We start from the raw sequence: 18,985 nt of genomic DNA, 5'->3' as shown, positions 1-18,985 counted from the left end.
AGATACCCATTGAATTTAAATACATTCAGCTTTCTTGAAGATTAGTGTGAACAAGTATGAACTCCAAATACAAGGTACACTCATTACATGGTGTCCTGGTGAGTCACACAGTACAGGAGACTCCAAAGTTCAAGGCCAATCTACACCAAGTTAAAGAATTTCTGCCACAGTTCAATTAATAAAAAGGTGTACACACCCACTGCTAAAGAAAGAATTTGTATTTGCATTCAATGGCCTCATTCTAAATGGCAAATATTTGGTTTTGAATACTCACTCCCATCAACTTCTTGGGTCGATAGGATTAGGCAGAATAACAGCTCAGCACAGACAAGATGGTCCGATGGGCCTATTTCTGGGTTGTTGTGCTCTATGACACTAAATAGGGCAGAAAGGGATTCATGTAAGGGCAAACCTATGCTGGACTACCATAATTGTGTTAAGTAAACACCATCTCACCTCTTTTTAAAAATAGTCGACTGATATTCAGAGACATTAAATCCTTCAGTCTTTATTGTCAATTTTCAAGTCTCCAGCATTTCTGACACACTCCAGAGTGCCAATGAGACCAGGCAAGTGGGATCTTACCCAAGGTGCTGTGGAACGTCACAAGCTATAAGTAAAGCAGATACAAGTCTTGGATCACACTATTGAAAAGATAGCCTTCGGGTTAATTAGCTTTTCCATTTCTCCAACATTGCTGCTGGATTTTCCCCGATGTTGGAAAAAAAACATTAATTTCATTCATTAATAATTTAGCTTTTGCAGAACAATCATTTAAAAAGAACTACGCACACATGCCGGAGCACCTTACCTCACAATCAACCTAAGATTGGAGGTAAACTTCAATAATATCTTAAGCAAGCCTAACAGATGAAATAGTGGAATATTACAAGAAAACCACTCTGAATCCCCAATCATAAACATCTTTCAAATGAACACATGAAAATGGGAATAGAGAATTCAGCCCCTCAAGCCAGTCCTACCGTTCAGTATGACAATGGCTGACCTATGCTGACCTCGGCTTCTCTTCTATGCCTGTTCCCCATAACCCACAATTCTTTATTTTTTCAAATCCAAATATTGGAAGTCTAGATAGAGTGAATGTTTCCTACAGTGGGCGAGGTCTAGGGCCAGAGGCTGTAGTCTCAAAATAGAGGGATGTCCATTTAGAACAGAGATGAAGGAATTTCTTTAGCCAGAGGGTGATGAATCTGTGGAATTCATTGCCACAGACAGCTGTGGAGACCAAGTCATTGGGTTTATTTAAAGCAGAGGTTAATTAGTTCTTGATTAGTAAGAACATCAAAAGTTATGGGGAGAAGGCAGGAGAATAAATCAGGCATGATAGCACGGTAGAGCAAACTCAACGACTCAAACAAGAGGAACTCTGCAGATGCTGGAAATTCAAGCAACACACATCAAAGTTGCTGGTGAATGCAGCAGGCCCGGCAGCATCTCCAGGAAGAGGTACAGTCGACATTTCAGGCCGAAAACCTTCATCAGGATTAACTGAAGGAAGAGTTAGTAAGAGATTTGAAAGTGGGAGGGGGAGGGGGAGATCCAAAATGATAGCAGAAGACAGGAGGGGGAGGGATGGAGCCAAGAGCTGGACAGGTGATTGGCAAAGGGGATATGAGAAGATCATGGGATAGGAGGCCCGGGGGGGGGGGGGGGGGGGGAGAGAACCCAGAGGATGGGCAAGGGGTATAATCAGAGGGACAGAGGGAGAAAAAGGAGAGTGAGAGAAAGAATGTGCGTATAAAAATAAATAACGGATGGGGTACAAGGGGGAGGTGGGGCATTAGCAGAAGTTAGAGAAGTCAATGTCCAACCTGATGGCATGAATATTGACTTCTCTAACCTCCACTAATACCCTACCTCCCCCTCATACCCCATCTGTTATTTATTTTTATGCACACATTCTTTCTCTTACTCTCCTTTTTCTCCCTCTGTCCCTCTGACTATACCCCTTACCCATCCTCTGGGTTCCCCCCCCGCCTTGTCTTTCTCCCTGGACCTCCTGTCCCATGATCCTCTCGTATCCCCTTTGCCTATCACCTGCCCGGCTCTTGGCTCCATCCCTCCCCGTCCTGTCTTCTCCTATCATTTTGGATCTCCCCCTCCCCCTCCAACTTTCAAATCTCTTACTGACTCTTCTTTCAGTTAGTCCTGACGAAGGGTCTCGGCCCGAAACGTTGACTGTACCTCTTCCTAGAGATGCTGCCTGGCCTGCTGTGTTCACCAGCAACTTTGATGTGTGTTGCGAGACTCAACGACTTCAGGTTTCACCATGCTTACAGAAATTTTATGTTTTTTTAAAAACTCAGTTTTAAATGACTGGCAAACATAAGGAAATCTGCAGGTGCTGGATAACTGCCGATGGGACATCAACCGTCTCGACTTCACCACACCTTGTTCCCATTCCAACCTCACTTCTTCCAAACGCTCTGCTCTATACTCCCTCCGCACTAATCCTAACCTTACTATAAAACCCGCCGATAAGGGGGGTGCTGTTGTAGTCTGGCGTACTGACCTCTACCTTGCCAAGGCACAGCGACAACTCGCGGATACCTCCTCTTATTTACCCCTCGATCATAACCCCACTAAGGAGCACCATTGTCTCCCACATCATCACCAGCTTTATCCGCTCAGGGGATCTCCCATCCACTGCTACCAACCTTATAGTTCCCACACCCTGCACGTCCCGTTTCTACCTCCTATCCAAGATCCACAAACCTGCCTGTCCAGGTAGACCTATTGCCTCAGGTTGCTCCTGCCCCACCTAAGTAATTCCTTCATACCTTGACACTGTTTTATCTCCCTTGTTCAATCCCTTCCTACCTATGTTCGTGACACTTCTCACGCTTTGAAATTTTTTGCTGATTTTAAGTTCCCTGGCCCCCACCGCTTTATTTTCACCATGGATGTCCAGTCCCTATATAATTCCATCCCCCACCAGGAAGGTCTCAAAGCTCTCCATTTCTTTTTGGATTCTAGACCTAACCAGTTCCCCTCTACAACCACTCTGCTCCGTCTAGCAGAATTAGTCTTTACTCTTAATAATTTCTCCTTTGGTTCCTCCCACTTCCTCCAAACTAAAGGTGTAGCTATGGGCACCCGTATGGGTCCTAGATATGCCTGCCTTTTTGTTGGCTTTGAGAAACAATCCATGTTCCAAGCCTGTACTGGTATCTGTCCCCCACTTTTCCTTCGCTATATCGACGACTGCATTGGCGCTGCTTCCTGCACGCATGCTGAGCTCATTGACTTCATTAACTTTGCCTCCAACTTTCACCCTGCCCTCAAGTTTACCTGGTCCATTTCCAACACCTCCCTCCTCTTTCTGGATCTTTCTGTCTCTGGAGACAGCTTATCTACTGATGTCTACTATAAGCCTACGGACTCTCACAGCTATCTGGACTATTGCTCTTCTCACCCTGTCTCTTGCAAAAATGCCATTCCCTTCTCGCAATTCCTCCATCTCCGCCACATCTGCTCTCAGGAGGAGGCTTTTCATTCCAGGATGAAAGAGATGTCTTCTTTTTTTAAAGAAAGGGGCTTCCCTTCCTCCACCATCGACTCTGCTCTCAAACGCATCTCTCTCATTTCATGCACATCTGCTCTCACCCCATCCTCCCGCCACCCCACTAGAAATAGGGTTCCCCTTGTCCTCACCTACCACCCCACCAGCCTCTGGGTTCAACATACAATTCTCCGTAACTTCCACCACCTCCAATGGGATCCTACCACTAAGCACATCTTTCCCTCCCCCCCCCCACCCCACTCTCCGCAGGGATCGCTCCCTACGCGACTCCCTTGTCCATTCGTTTCCCCCACCGATCTCCTTCCTGGCACTTCTCCTTGTAAGCGGAACAAGTGCTACACATGCCCTTACACTTCCTCCCTCACTACTATTCAGGGCCCCAAACAGTCCTTCCAGGTGAGGCGACACTTCACCTGTGAGTTGGCTGGGGTGATATACTGCATCCAGTGCTCCCGATGCGGCCTTCTATATATTGGCGAGACCGTTTCGCTGAACACCTACGCTCTGTCCACCAGAGAAAGCAGGATCTCCCAGAGGCCACACATTTTAATTCCACGTCCCATTCCCATTCTGATATGTCTATCCATGGCCTCCTCTACTGTCAAGATGAAGCCACACTCAAGTTGGAGGAACAACACCTTATATTCCATCTGGGTAGCCTCCAACCTGATGGCATGAACACTGACTTCTCTAACTTCCGTTAATGCCTCACCTCCCCCTCGTACCCCATCTGTTATTGTCCATCCTCTGGGCTTCCCCCCCTTTCTTTCTCCCTGGGCCTCCTGTCCCATGATCCTCTCATATCCCTTTTGCCAATCACCTGTCCAGCTCTTGGCTCCATCCCTCCCCCTCTTGTCTTCTCCTATCATTTTGGATCTCCCCCTCCCCTCTCAAATCTCTTACTAGCTCTTCTTTCAGTTAGTCCGGACGAAGGGTCTTGGCCCAAAACGTCAACTGTACCTCTTCCTAGAGATGCTGCCTGGCCTGCTGCATTCACCAGCATTTTTTTTTGTGTGTGTTGCTTTAAATGACTGGCCCTTATTCTGTAGCTATGTCCTCATGTTTGTAACTTCCCCAATTTGAGTTGAATTTATTTCTTACATCCTTCACATCCTTGAGTAAAAATCTTTGTTTCATCTCCATCTCAATGTGCAATTTATAGTAATTTGTAATAAATAGTATGTACAACAGGACAGCCAATATAGCATAGAAATACAATTGTATCAGCGTGAGTTAATCAGTCTGATGGCCTGGTGGAAGAAGCTGTCCCAGAGCCTGTTGGTCCTGGCTTTTATGCTGTGGTACTGTTTTCTGGATGGTAGCAGCTGGAATAGACTGTGGTTGGGGTTACTCAGGTCCCCAGTGATCCTTCGGGCCCTGTTACACACCAGTCTCTGTAAATGTCCTGAATCATGGGAAGTTCACATCTACAGATATGCTGGGCTGTCCGCACCACTCTCTGCAGAGTCCTGTGACTGAGGGAAATACAGTTCCTATACCAGGCGGTGATGCAGCCAGTCAGGATGCTCTCAATCGTGCCCCTGTAGAAAGTCCTTAGGATTTGGGGACTCATGTCAAACTTCTTCAACCATCTGAGGTGAAAGAGGCGTGATGTGCATGCCGAGGAACTTAAAGTTGTTCACTCTCTCAAACCCAGATCCATTAATGTCAATAAGGGTTAGCCTGTCTCTATTCATCCTGTAATCCACAACCAGCTCCTTTGTTTTTGCGACATTCAGGGAGAGCTTGTTTTCTTGACATCACTGTGTCAGGGTGAGGACTTCTTCTCTGTAGACTGCCTCATTATTATTTGAGACAAGACCAATCATGTTGTGTCATTAGCAGATTGGAGCTGTAGGTGGACAGTCATAGGTATACAGAGAGTAAAAGAGGGGGCTTAGGACACAGCCCTGAGGTACACCAGTGTTGAGGGTCAGAGGGGCAAAGGTGAGGGAGCCCACTCTTACCATCTGCCGGCGATCTGACAGAAAGACCAGGACCAGCTACACAAGGCAGAGTCAAGGCCAAGGTCTCTGAGTTTCCTGTTGAGCCTGGATGAAATTATGGTGTTGAATGCTGAACTGTAGTCCAAGAGCAGCATTCTCACATAAGCATCCTTCTTCTCCAGATGCACAAGGATGGTGTGTAGAGCTGTGGCTATTGCATCATCTGTCGATCGGTTGTGAGGGTACGCAAATTGTAGGGGGTCCAGTGTGGGTGGTAGCAAGCTGCAGACGTAGTCCTTGACCAGCCTCTCAAAGCATTTGCTTATTATTGTGGCGAGTGCAACAGGACGCCAGTTATTCAGACACGAACAGTGAAAACAGATCAACATTCATCCCTTTAAGCTCTCTTAGGATCTTATGCAGTTCGAATAAGATCTTCTCTTGCAGCCTCTCTTAATATAGCAACCCCCTCATTCCTGAAATTAACCTGATGAATCTAGTTTAAAATCGCCTTCAAAGCTACCCTAACATTTTCAGAGAGAACTCAGGAGGTCAGGCAGCACCAATGGAAATGAATAAGCAGTTGACATTTCAGGCTGGAGATGAAGGAATCTGATAGGAGCAGAAAATAAATTCTAAGAGAAGATTCCTTCTTCTCCAGCACTTTACCTTTTCCAGCTATCATCTCCCCCCACCCCCCCAGCTGACCTCTTCCATCACCTTCTTGCTTGTACTCCTAATCTCCTCACCAACTTATTCTGGCATCTTCCTCTTACTTTCCAGTCCTGATGAAGGATCTCAGCCTGAAACCTCGACCGTTTATTCGTTTCCATGGATGCAGCCTGACCAGCTGAGTTTCTCCAACATTTCTGTGGTGCTCTAGACTTCCAGCATTTGAAGGATCTTTTGTGTTTATCATTTTTAGGCAAGGAGTCCAAAACAGCATGGAGTATTCCAGGTGCTGACTCAACCACCTGTACAACTGCAACAAAAGTTGCCCCATTCTGAAATTCCAGTCCCTTGGCATTTTGGCCTCTGGTGCATTTTAATTCCTTTAACTATTTGTTGCTCAACCTGCTACGTAACTTTTTAAAAAAAGTTTCACTAACGCATCTATTTGAAAGCATGACAAAATATTTAACATCGCATAATGTTGCTATACAACATTCCATTTCACTGAAATGATGTTACTTTTAGAATTCAATAATCAATGTATTGAATCTCATTGTCAGAATTAGGTGAGTTTTTTTTAAACATACAAGGTGACATCATATTAAGAAGGTTATTACATAAAATCCATACTGAATTCAAAAATCTAAAGGAAACTTGTGACAAGCACTGCAATACAAGTCGTTTATAAATCCATTCCCAAATCCCAGAAGAATATGCACACATTCACCTGCAGAGGGGAAAAAAAACTTCTTGGGACAGCAAAATACTAGCATGCATTTTAATATCAACCAGGACAATGGTGCCTGTGCAACATTTCCGATGGCATCCTCTTCTTTTCAAGAAGTATAATTATTTATTTTTATTCATTGAATTACAGTACGGAGTAGACACTTCTGTGCCTTTGAGCCACACCACCCAGCAATACCCCAATTTAATCCTAGTCTAATCATGGGACAACTTACAATGACCAATTAACCTACCAACCAGTACATCTTTCAAATACGAGTGGAATCCAGAGGATCAAGGAACCCAGCGGTCATGGGAAGAATGCCCGAACCCTTTACAGACAGTAGTGGGAATTGAACCCGGGTCGCTGGTACTGAAAAGCATTGTGCTAACCATTACACCACCTATATCTGATACTGTACCTTACAACTAGGTCCCACATCATTTATGAAGATTGAACTTAATACTTTGATAAGCTGTTTTGCACAAGTACAAGAAAGGGAAAAAAAACTATACCAACAGTAAACATCTGGAAGGATAGCCTTTAGAGTCGTAGAGATATACAGCACAGAAACAGACCCTTCGGCCTATCTAGACCATGCCAAAAAGCCATTTAACCCGCCTACTCCTGACTACCTGCACCAGGACCATGGCTCTCCATATCCCTACTACACACGCACTTATCCAAACTTCTCTTAAACATTGAAATTGAGCTTGTATGCACCACTTGTGCTGGCAGATCGTTCCACACTCTCACAACCCTCTTGGCTAAAAGCTTCCCCTCATGTTTCCCCCTTAGACTTCTCACCTTTCACCCTTAACCCATGACCTCTAGTAGTCCCACCCAACCTCAGTGGGAAAAGCCTGCCTGCATTTACCCTATCAAAACCCCTCATAATTTTGTATACCTCTATCAAACCTCCTCTCAATCTTCTACATTCTAAAGAATACAGTCCTAACAGTTTGCTGTTGGACTCCGGCCATATTATTTGCCATGGGAAATCTCGCATGCAATCGTGGTTGTTGTGAACATCCCTCCCTCTGCCAACCCAGCGTCGGCGTGTAACATCATTTACACCATCATAGCCAGATTACAAACCCAGCACCCAAGTGCCCTCATTACCATCTCGGGTGACTTCAACCATGTTACCATGGCTAGAACACTGCCCAACTTCACGCAGTATGTGAGCTGTACAACCAGAGGGGAGAGGACGCTGGATTTGATGTACGCTAACGTTAAGGATGCATACAGCTCCTCTCCCCTCCCCCCACTGGGAAGGTCAGATCACAACCTGGTGCATCTAAAACCCTGCTACGTGCCTCTAGTGAAGAGTAAACCTGCAACCTCGAGGACAGTGAGGAAATGGTCGGAGGAGGCTTATGAGGTGCTCCAGGGTTGTTTTGAGGTGACAGACTGGCAGGCACTCTGTGAGCCACATGGAGAGGATATTGATGGGCTCACAGAGTGCATCACTGATTACATCAACTTCTGTGTGGACTGCAACGTTCCGACAAGAACTGTCCTTTGTTTTTCAAACAACAAGCCATGGGTAACAAAGGACATTAAGGACATCCTGAATGCTAAAAAGAGGGCGTTCAGAGATGGATACAGGGAGGAGCTGAGGGCAATACAGAGGGACCTGAAAGCCAGGATCAGGGAGGCTAAAGACAGGTACAGGAGGAAGCTTGAGTGGAAACTCCAGCAGAACAACATGAGAGAGGTCTGGAGTGGGATGAGGACCATCACTGGGTTCCGGCAAACCAGCAACAGAGGAGCTGAAGGCAGTGTGGACAGGGCCAACGAACTTAACCTGTTCTTTAACAGATTTGACATTGTGGCCCCTGCCCATCCCCCACATGAGTCATCTGTTGTCGGCCCCCAACCAACACATATTCCACTCTCCCCTCCTACCCCTCCTCACAGCACCCCACCCTGCTCTTATGACTATACCCCTCCCCAACATGAAACTACCATGGTGTCCGACAGAGTGATCAGCAACACTGGGGCTCCACAGGGGACTGACTGTCTTGTCTCCATTTCTCTTCACCATTTACACCTCGGACTTCAATTACTGCACAGAAGTTTTCTGATGACTCTGCCATAGTTGGATGCATCAGCAAGGGAGATGAGGCTGAGTACAGGGCTACGGTAGGAAACCTTGTCACATGGCGTGAGCAGAATTATCTCCAGCTTAATGTGAAAAAGACTAAGGAGCTGGTGCTAGACCTGAGGAGAGCTAAGGTACCGGTGACCCCTGTTTCCATCCAGGGGGTCAGTCTGGACATGGCGGAGGATTACAAATACCTGGGGATACGAATTGACAATAAACTGGACTGGTCAAAGGACACTGAGGCTGTCTACAAGAAGGGTCAGAGCCATCTCTATTTCCTGAGGAGACTGAGATCCTTTAACACCTGCCGGACGATGCTGAGGATGTTCTACGAGTCTGTGGTGGCCAGTGCTATCATGTTTGCTGTTGTGTGCTGGAGCAGCAGGCTGAGGGTAGCAGACACCAACAGAATCAACAAACTCATTCGTAAGGCCAGTGATGTTGTGGGGATGGAACTGGACTCGCTGATGGTGGTGTCTGAAAAGAGGATGCTGTCTAAGTTGCATGCCATCTTGGTCAATGTCTCCCATCCACTACATAATGTACTGGTTGGGCACAGGAGTACATTCAGCCAGAGACTCATTCCACCGAGATGCAACACAGAGCGTCATAGGAAGTCATTCCTGCCTGTGGCCATCAAACTTTACAACTCCTCCCTTGGAGGGTCAGACACCCTGTGCCGATAGGCTGGTCCTGGACTTATTTCATAATTTACTGGCATAATTTACATATTACTATTTAACTATTTATAGTTTTATTACTATTTAATTATTTATGGTGCAACTGTAACGAAAACCAATTTCCCCCGGGATCAATAAAGTATGACTATGACTATCCTATTCAATATTTCCTTATAATTCAGGTCCTCTAGACTCAACATTATTGTACATTTTCTCTGCACTTTTTCAACCTTGTTTACATCTTTCCTATAGGTCGGTGACCAGAACTGCACACAATACTCCAAATTAGGCCTCATCAACATCTTACACAACTTTAACATAACATCCCATCTTCTGTACTCAATAAATACACATCAAAGTTGCTGGTGAACGCAGCAGGCCAGACAGCATCTCTAGGAAGAGGTGCAGTCAACGTTTCAGGCCGAGACCCTTCGTCAGGACTAACTGAAGGAAGAGTTAGTAAGAGATTTGAAAGTGGGAGGGGGAGGGGGAGATCCAAAATGATAGGAGAAGACAGGAGGGGGAGGGATGGAGCCAAGAGCTGGACAGGTGATTGGCAAAAGGGATATGAGAGGATCATGGGACAGGAGGCCCAGGGAGAAGGAAAAGGGGGAGGGGGTTAAAAACCCAGAGGATGGGCAAGGGGTATAGTCAGAGGGACAGAGGGAGAAAAAGGAGAGAGAGAGAAAGTATGTGTGTATATAAGTAACAGATGGGGTACGAGGGGGCTGCCTTTTTGTTGGGTGTGTGGAACAATCTATGTTCCGTACCTATTCTGGTATCTGTCCCCCACTTTTCCTTCGCTACATCGACGACTGCATTGGCGCTGCTTCCTGCACGCATGCTGAGCTTGTTGACTTCATTAACTTTGCCTCCAACTTTCACCCTGCCCTCAAGTTTACCTGGTCCATTTCCGACACCTCCCTCCCCTTTCTAGATCTTTCTGTCTCTATCTCTGGAGACTTATCTACTGATGTCTACTATAAGCCTACTGAGTCTTACAGCTATCTGGACTATTCCTCTTCTCACCCGGTCTCTTGCAAATATGCCATCCCCTTCTCGCAATTCCTCCGTCTCCGCCGCATCTGCTCTCAGGACGAGGTTTTTCATTCTAGGACGAGGGAGATGTCCTTTTTTAAAGAAAGGGGCTTCCCTTCCTCCACCATCAACTCTGCTCTCAAATGCATCTCCCCCATTTCACGCACATCTGCTCTCACTCCATCCTGCCGCCACCCCACTAGGAATAGGGTTCCCCTGGTCCTCACCTACCACCCCACCAGCCTCCGGGTCCAACATATTATTCTCCGTAATTTTCGCCACCTCCAATGGGATCCCACCACTAAGCACAACTTTCCCTCCCACCCCCTGCTTTCCACAAGGATTGCTCCCTACGCGACGCCCTTGTCCATTCGTCCCCCCCATCCCTCCCAACTGATCTCCCTCCTGGCATTTATCCTTGTAAGCGGAACAAGTGCTACACATGCCCTTACACTTCCTCCCTTACCACCATTCAGGGCCCAGACAGTCCTTCCAGGTGAGGCGACACTTCACCTGTGAGTCAGCTGGGGTGATATACTGCGTCCGGTGCTCCCGATGTGGCCTTCTATATATTGGCGAGACCCGACACAGACTGGGAGATCGTTTTGCTGAACACCTACGCTCTGTCCGCCAGAGAAAGCAGGATCTCCCAGTGGCCACACATTTTATTCCACATCCCATTCCCATTCTGACATGTCTATCCACGGCCTCCTCTACTGTAAAGATGAAGCCACATTCAGGTTGGAGGAACAACACCTTATATTCCGTCTGGGTAGCCTCCAACCTGCTGGCATGAACATTGACTTCTCTAACTTCCGCTAATGCCCCACCTCCCCCTCGTACCCCATCCGTTATTTATTTATATACACACATTCTTTCTCTCTCTCTCTCCTTTTTCTCCCTCTGTCTGTACCCCTTGCCCATCCTCTGGATTCCCCCTCCCTCCTTTTCCTTCTCCCTGGGCCTCCTGTCCCATGATCCTCTCATATCCCTTTTGCCAATCACCTGTCCAGCTCTTGGCTCCATCCCTCCCCCTCCTGTCTTCTCCTAACATTTTGGATCTCCCCCTCCCACTTTCAAATCTCTTACTAACTCTTCCTTCAGTTAGTCCTGACGAAGGGTCTCGGCCTGAAACGTCGACTGTACCTCTTCCCAGAGATGCTGCCTGGCCTGCTGCGTTCACCAGCAACTTTGATGTGTGTTGCTTGAATTTCCAGCATCTGCAGAATTCCTCGTGTTCCTCAATACATTGATTTATGAAGTCCAATGTACCAAAACCTTCTTTATGACCCTACCTACATGTGATGCCACTTTCAATGAATTATGAAACTGTATTCTGAGATCCCTTTGTTCTACCACACTCAGTGTCCTATCATTCACTGTGCAAGGTCCACCCTAGTTAGTCCTACCGAAATGCAAAATCTCACACTTGTCCATATTAAATGCCATTATGCTATTTTTGGCCCATTTTTCCAGCTGATGCAGAACCCTCTGCAAACCATGATAGCCTTCCTCACTGTCCACTACACCCTCAAACTTGGTGTGATCTGCAAATTTACTGATCCAGTTAACCACATGATCATCCAGATCATTGATCTCGATGACAAACAACAGCACCAATCCCTGTGGCACACCACTCGTCACAGGCCTCCAGTCTGAGAGGCAACCATCTACTACCACTCTCCAGCCTCTCCCACAAAGCCAACGTCTAATTTATTTATTATCATCAGCTTCTCTTCTCACCCCCCCACTTTCTTTTTGTACTTGCATAGTCTGTTTACTTTTGTACACTGGTTGTCCACCCTGTTGGGCAGTCTTTCATTGATTCTAGGATGGTTGTTGAATATACTACAAGAAAGTGAATCTCAGGGTTGTATACGGTGCAGATAGGTACTTTGATAATAAATTTACTTTGTGAACTCAAATGCAGGATTTCCCACCACTTGACCCTCAAAATTACAAATAGAATTCATGATCACTTGAACCTCGCATTATTTTTAAGGCTGATTTGTTACCCATCTCAATCCCATTCTCTTGCCTGCTGCCTGCAACTTTTGATACCTTGACTAATCAAGAACCCTCCACTTTAAATGTACTCAGTGATTTGACCTCCACAGCCACCTGTGGCAAAATTCCACAGATTCCACCCTCGGCTAAAGAAATTACTCCACATACCAGTTCTAAAGGGACATCCTTGTATTCTGAGGTTGTGCCTTCTGGTCCCATCCACATCCATTCTAGAATGCAGCAAGATACAGGGAAATCCTGGAGGAAAACCTGATGCAGTCTGCAGAAGAAATGTCACCTGGGAGAAGATTTGTTTTCCAGCAAGACAATGACCCCAAGCATAAAGCCAAAGCTACACAAGAATGGCTTAAAAACAACAAGGTTCATGTCCTGGCATGGTCCAGGCAGAGCCCAGACCTCAATCCAATTGAGAATGTGTGGCTGGACTTGAAAGGGGCTGTTTAACTCATGCTCCCCATGCGATCTGACAGAGCCCGAGCAGTTTTGTAAAGAAGAATGAGGAAACATTGCAGTGTCCAGATGTGCAAAGCTGATAGAGACCTATCCACACAGACTCAAGGCTGTAATTGCTGCCAAAAGTGCATCTACTAAATAATGACTTGAAGGGGGTAGGTAATTATGCAATCTATTATTGTGTTTAATAATTGTAATAAATTTAGAAAAATTTGTAGAAATTTGTTTTCACTTTGACATGAAAGAGTATTTTCTGTTGATCAGTGTTAAAAAAAAGCCAAATTAAATCCACTGTGATTCTATGTTGTAAAACAATAAAACATGAAAACTTCGGGGGGGGGAGGAGGAAGAAATACTGTTTATAGACACTCGTGGAGGGTATGGAGGCTATGGTATGGGTGCAAGTAGATGAGAGTAAGCAGTTTAAATGGTTCGGCCAAAGGGACTGTTTCTGTACTGTACCTTTCTTTGATTCTATAACTGGTCCTTCTTTTAAAAAGTTATTGATGGCAGTTGCGTTTTGCATCTGCCATCAATTTAAAAAGCTTACTCTTTTAATAAAACAAGTGCAAAAGCTAACAAAAAGAGCAGCAACACTTCGCTGAGCTTGCTCCAAAATATGAAAACTAAGTAGTTGTACATGGTCATCAATGGCCATTTCTTAAACTAATGTTTCAAGATATTATCTCTGCTTTCAACATGTTATAAATGGCAGCTGTCACACAAGCACTGTGCCTTCTTTACTTATTTAAAAGTACATACAAAAGAGAATAAATTATTTAGAGATCAGTTGAAACAGCTCACTTACCAAATGCAAAATTAGAACACAAAAATAAACTTGCCTTCCATCTTCAGTTTATACGTATTTGTAAACCATCGCAATGTTGCAGGATTTAGGAACATATTTATCTTTAAATTTCTAATTAAACAAAAGCTTTGAATATAGAAGTGATGTGCTCTTCTGAATAAACTGTACAGCAGATAGAGTTCTTTCCAAACACAGGTGCAGAACTGTTCACTGTCACCCACCATCCAGGGGTTCTCAACCTTTTTTTTATGCCTTGGACCAATACCATTAAGCAAGAAGCCCATGGACCCCAGGTTGGGACCCCAAATATGTCATTTTCACTTTTCAAAAGCAATTCTTGTGGTTTCTTAGTAGAGTGACAAATTAAAATGCTGTAAATATATAAAACATAACACACAATATGTACAACTTATGTTTAAACTATACAAAGGAAACAAATGAGTACCCAGCAATGAGGAACATTTCTGTTGGGAAATGAAGTCAACACTCCGGGCCAAGACCCTTCATCAAGGCAAGGCAGAAGCCAGTATACAAGAGAGTGGGAGGAGCACAAGCTAGCAGGTAATCGGGCCACACACCAACCTCCCCCCTCACCTGGGGTCATTTCGCTTCATAGCAGCTGCCTGACCTGCTGAGTTCCTCCAACATTTTGTGTGTGTGTGTGTGTGTGTGTGTTGCTCAAGGTTTCTAGCATCTGCAGAATCTCTTCTGTGTAACAGTTGAATACACATTCTCTTTTTTTAAAAAAAAGCTCAATAGTTTAACATCACATTTTGAAGACTTCAACATATTACAGTACTGGTCAATCTCCACTTATTAATGAAGTAATCTTAAGAATGATAATGATTTTTAGTTTGTTCATGCAAACCCACATCCAGAATTCTCAAGTGGTTACTTAAAACATTAGAAACTGCCAAATCAACTTTTGTTTATTTAAAGCAAAGTCCCAACCCACTGAAGCAAAACATAACAAAATCTGTCAAGAATATTATTGGCTGAGTACAAGATTCAAGTGAAATGGCTAGTAACCCACTCAACTGGCATCACATTTACCACCTACATTCATTCTCTGCAATACCAGTTCATGGCTTCTCTGTGCATCATCTACAAAGTGAGATCGATCAGCTGGTTGAGTGCTGTCGCAACAGCACACTCTTTGTGCACTAACACAAAACACAAACACAACTTTGTGCACTACTTAGTTACATTTTTTTGTATTTCTTATTGTAGCTTATAGTAATTATTTTTATGTATTGCACAGTACTGCTGCCACAAAAGAACAAATTTCACAATGTATTAGTGATAACAGACCTGATTCAGATTCCAAAAACAACAGGTGTACCATCACCTACAATAATACAACATAGGGGCAGCAGACCCACACAACCAAAGTTACTGCCTCACAGCACCATTGATCCAGGTTCAGTCGTGCCCTCTGATGCTGTTTGTGGAGTTTGCATTTCTTTTTTCACATGGCTGCATAAGTTTCCTTAGATTTACAGAATGTTGGGCTTTGTCGAGAAAACAATATTGCCACTAGTGGAGACAGGTGGAAGAAATGATGAGAACGGTCATAAGGAAAGTTAGCAGCAAAATTGAAATCTGATTTGGCTCAGACTTGATGCCGTCTGCCTGCATTTGAGCAGCCTCCCTCTCCCTCCCATTGCCAGAGGAAGGTACAGGGACCTTGAGTCTTGGGCAAGGTTTGATTAGTGTGATTTGTGGATTGGACGCCATTTTTCGAAGTCTCTGTAGTTCATGTGATGTGCGTTTCTGGTTACTCCACTTTTTAATGCTATTTTGCGCAACTCTGATCAGAGCTGACTGGCTCTGACTGCAGGTCACAACGAGCAACAGCATTAAATTGAACTGAACACTCCTAGACAGTTTCAAGGACAATGTAGTTTGATTTTTAATATTCTGTGTGTTATTTACTCATTTTTTTGCCATTTGCACATTGGGTGTTTGATGTTTTCTTTGAAGAGTTTCCATGGTGCTTCTTTGTTTCGTGGCTGTCTCTGGGAAGAAACCTCAGGGCTGTGTACTGCATGCATACTTTGAGAATAAATGTACTTTGAATTTTTAATTTATGGGATGAATACCCTCCTATGAAGAAAGAGAATATTCAAGAATTTCATAATGGCAATCTATTGCCAGTCCTTCGCATTTGGCAAGTTTAAATCCTGGAACTACTATCTCACCAGTGGTGTAGAAGCACCTTCAGTAGTAGTTCAGTGAAATAACCTGCATCCTCAAATAAAAACCTCAATACTATTCTTAAAAATCTAATATTCAATATAACTTAAACTCTTAATTCTAAAGAATACTGAGTTTATGGATAAACATTATGTAAAAGGAAATACACCAATTCTAATTCGATTGTTTGGAATAATAAACCAACTTCAATACACATTGCTCTAAAGATTTCTATTCACTGACAATATCAACCCAAAATGCAAACAACAGACAAAATGCTGGAGGAACTCAATAGATCAGTCAGCATCTACGAAAGGAAATAAACACTCAACAGCTTCTAAAAAATTGTTCCAATTTAGAATTAACAGGAGATGGTAACTGGAATGTCAAAGGAATAAAGCCAAAACTGATAAAATATGGCAAAGAAACAGTACATGTACACCATTAAGTGGTATAAAAAGAAAAACAGTTGAAATCAGAAAGCTAGGTGGTTAGCTAATGTTAAACACCAGAAATTCTGCAGGTGCTGCAAGTCCAAAGCAACATACACACAATGCTGGAGGAACTCAGCAGGTCAGACAGCATCTATGAAAATGAATAAACAGTTGACGTTTCGGATCAAAACCATGCTTCAGGACTGAGAAGGAAGGAAAAAGATGCCCGAATAAGTAGAGAAAGGGGAAAAAGGGATAGCTAGAAAGGTGATAGGTGAAGCCAGGTGGGTAGGAAAGGTCAATGGCTGGAGAGGAAGTAATCTGATAGGAGAGGAGAGTGGACCATAGGAGAAAGAGGAGGAGGAGGGGACCCAGGCGAGGTGGTAGGCAGATGAAAAGAGGTACTTGCATGTGGTAGCGAGTCTGCCTAACTACACGGTCAAAGAGTCGGAGGACAGCGGAGATTGCAGAGGGGGAGCAGTGAGAGTTTCACTGAACTCAGGTCAAAGAGAAGATTTAAACTTCTTCAGAGGGATGCCCACCTGGAAGAAGTTTAAATCTTCTCTTGGACAGGAGTTAAGCAAGCCCCTCTCTCACTCCTCCCCCTGTGATCACTGCTGTTTATTCAATTCCATAAATGCTGCCTAACCTGCTGAGTTCCTCCAGCATTTTGTGTGGTTAGCTAACGTGTTGCAACTCTCTGGTAGACCTGTTTCCAGCACGTAAAAGGTACAGTGGATGCAGAAACTAGAACTGAAGTTAAAGGGCTCACACTACTTTAATCCAATTGACTACTTCTATTTGCAAAATGTTGAATCACAAATACAAATAATATCTGCTCAAATATATAGTATAAAATCATTCCCTCCACGGAAGAATTTATATTGTATTTGCAGTGAACAAAATTAAAATCGTCTGACCCATTTGGATAATTCCACAGGTTTAAAAGGAAATCCGATTACTCTAACCCACTTCTTTAAAATACATCTTATTTACGTATGCGTTTCCACATGTTGAACCAACTGGGAACTGCGGGATATTTTATTTGTGATTTCTCAGTATCGGGACACACAAGTCGCCTTGTGTGTGTTGGTTTGGATTTCCAGCATCTGCAGACTTTCTCGTGTTTATGATTTGCTGCTGCATTGCGAAGCCTCTTCGAGGGAAACCTACCCTGCAGAAGTTTACATCTTCTCTTTCACGGGAGTTCAGTGAGACCATCTCACCGGGCTCTTCTCTGTCCCCCAACTCTTCGCTTCACCTATCGCCTCCCAGCTAGCCTCTCCCCCCCCCCACCACCACCACCACCACCACCACCACCACCATCCAATTCTGGCATCTTCTTAGTCCTGAGGAAGGGTCTCACGAAACGTCAACTGTTTATTCATTACCATAGATGCTACCTGACCTGCTGAGTTCCTCCAGCAATTTGCGTGTGTTGCAAGTGAAGTCTATTTCCGCAAAAATCACATTCCAATTGCAGTGAGCAGGTTAACCTAAGCAGCAAGGCCGGGAAACTGGTCCCGGCGAAGGCATCAGCCGGTCCAGGTCTGGCCGTCGGTGGGGGTGGGGGGGGGGTCGCAGCCCACCGTCACGTGACAGCCCGATTCATTCATAAAACCAGAACCCCGCCATTTCCCCCTTCAAATAGAACCAAAGTTGGAGAATAATGGAACGGCCAGCCGTTAAAAGCGTTGGTCACACCGGGAGCCCAGAGAAGGGGCGGACATAAACAGGCCGGTGAGGGCTAGGGAGCCCTCGTACACTTGATATATAAACACCCCGAGTTTTTTATTTCACGTCACGGCCATTTCTCACCTGACACTCAACCAGCTGCGAAAACCTGCCTCTTAACGTGATGGGGAAAGGTAGTCCAAGGGCGCACGCCAACGCTGTGCTATGAAGAGTATTTTCCTTCGCTCTCCCTCCCCCGGTCACTTCGGCAGCCTCCTCGCCGACATCCCAACTTTGCTCCGCGTCTCCACCTGCCTTCTCCCCCCGCCTCGTTCCCCCCCCGCCTCGTTCCCCCCCCTCGCTCAGCTACCGACACCTCCACCGAGCCACTGCGGCTGCGCGCTGCCGGCAAACGGCTCCTGCGCCTGCGCGTCGACGCTACCTCTTTATCCAGATTGTCTCCCAATAGTTCTGCGCGCAGCGCGTTTACACATCCTAATCAATAGAGATTACGGATTATCCATACAAATACATAGATCTGATGACAACTACGCACCTGCGTTATATTCCAATCTCAACTACGCATTACACGCTGAGTCGATCAAACATTTATGCAGTTGAGTAATGCATTCCATTCTGAGAATACTGAAATATCTTATATTTAACGGATCCTAC

The 18,985-nt window shown here is 45.0% G+C and overlaps 1 protein-coding gene across 3 annotated transcripts in view; it reads right to left on the bottom strand.

The window, feature by feature from the left end:
- rab3ip (RAB3A interacting protein (rabin3)) overlaps positions 1 to 18,631 on the bottom strand; it is a 63,362-nt gene extending 44,731 nt beyond the window's left edge. Inside the window, exons 1-3 of one of the 3 annotated variants that reach the window (XM_072269324.1) lie at positions 18,455 to 18,631; positions 457 to 610; positions 275 to 375 (exon numbers count right to left, since the gene is read on the bottom strand). The gene's annotated coding sequence lies outside the window, so the exon portion shown is untranslated. The remainder of the gene's footprint in view (positions 1 to 274; positions 376 to 456; positions 611 to 18,454) is intronic. The other 2 variants (XM_072269325.1, XM_072269323.1) reach the window with 2 other exon arrangements.
- Positions 18,632 to 18,985: the final 354 nt, after the last annotated feature.

The sequence above is a fragment of the Mobula birostris genome, chromosome 9 (assembly GCF_030028105.1).
Source record: "Mobula birostris isolate sMobBir1 chromosome 9, sMobBir1.hap1, whole genome shotgun sequence".
In the NCBI taxonomy this organism is placed as follows: Eukaryota; Metazoa; Chordata; class Chondrichthyes; order Myliobatiformes; family Myliobatidae; genus Mobula; species Mobula birostris.
The sequence above is the reverse complement of the archived record's forward strand: the minus strand, read 5'-3'. Positions and strand labels throughout refer to the sequence as shown.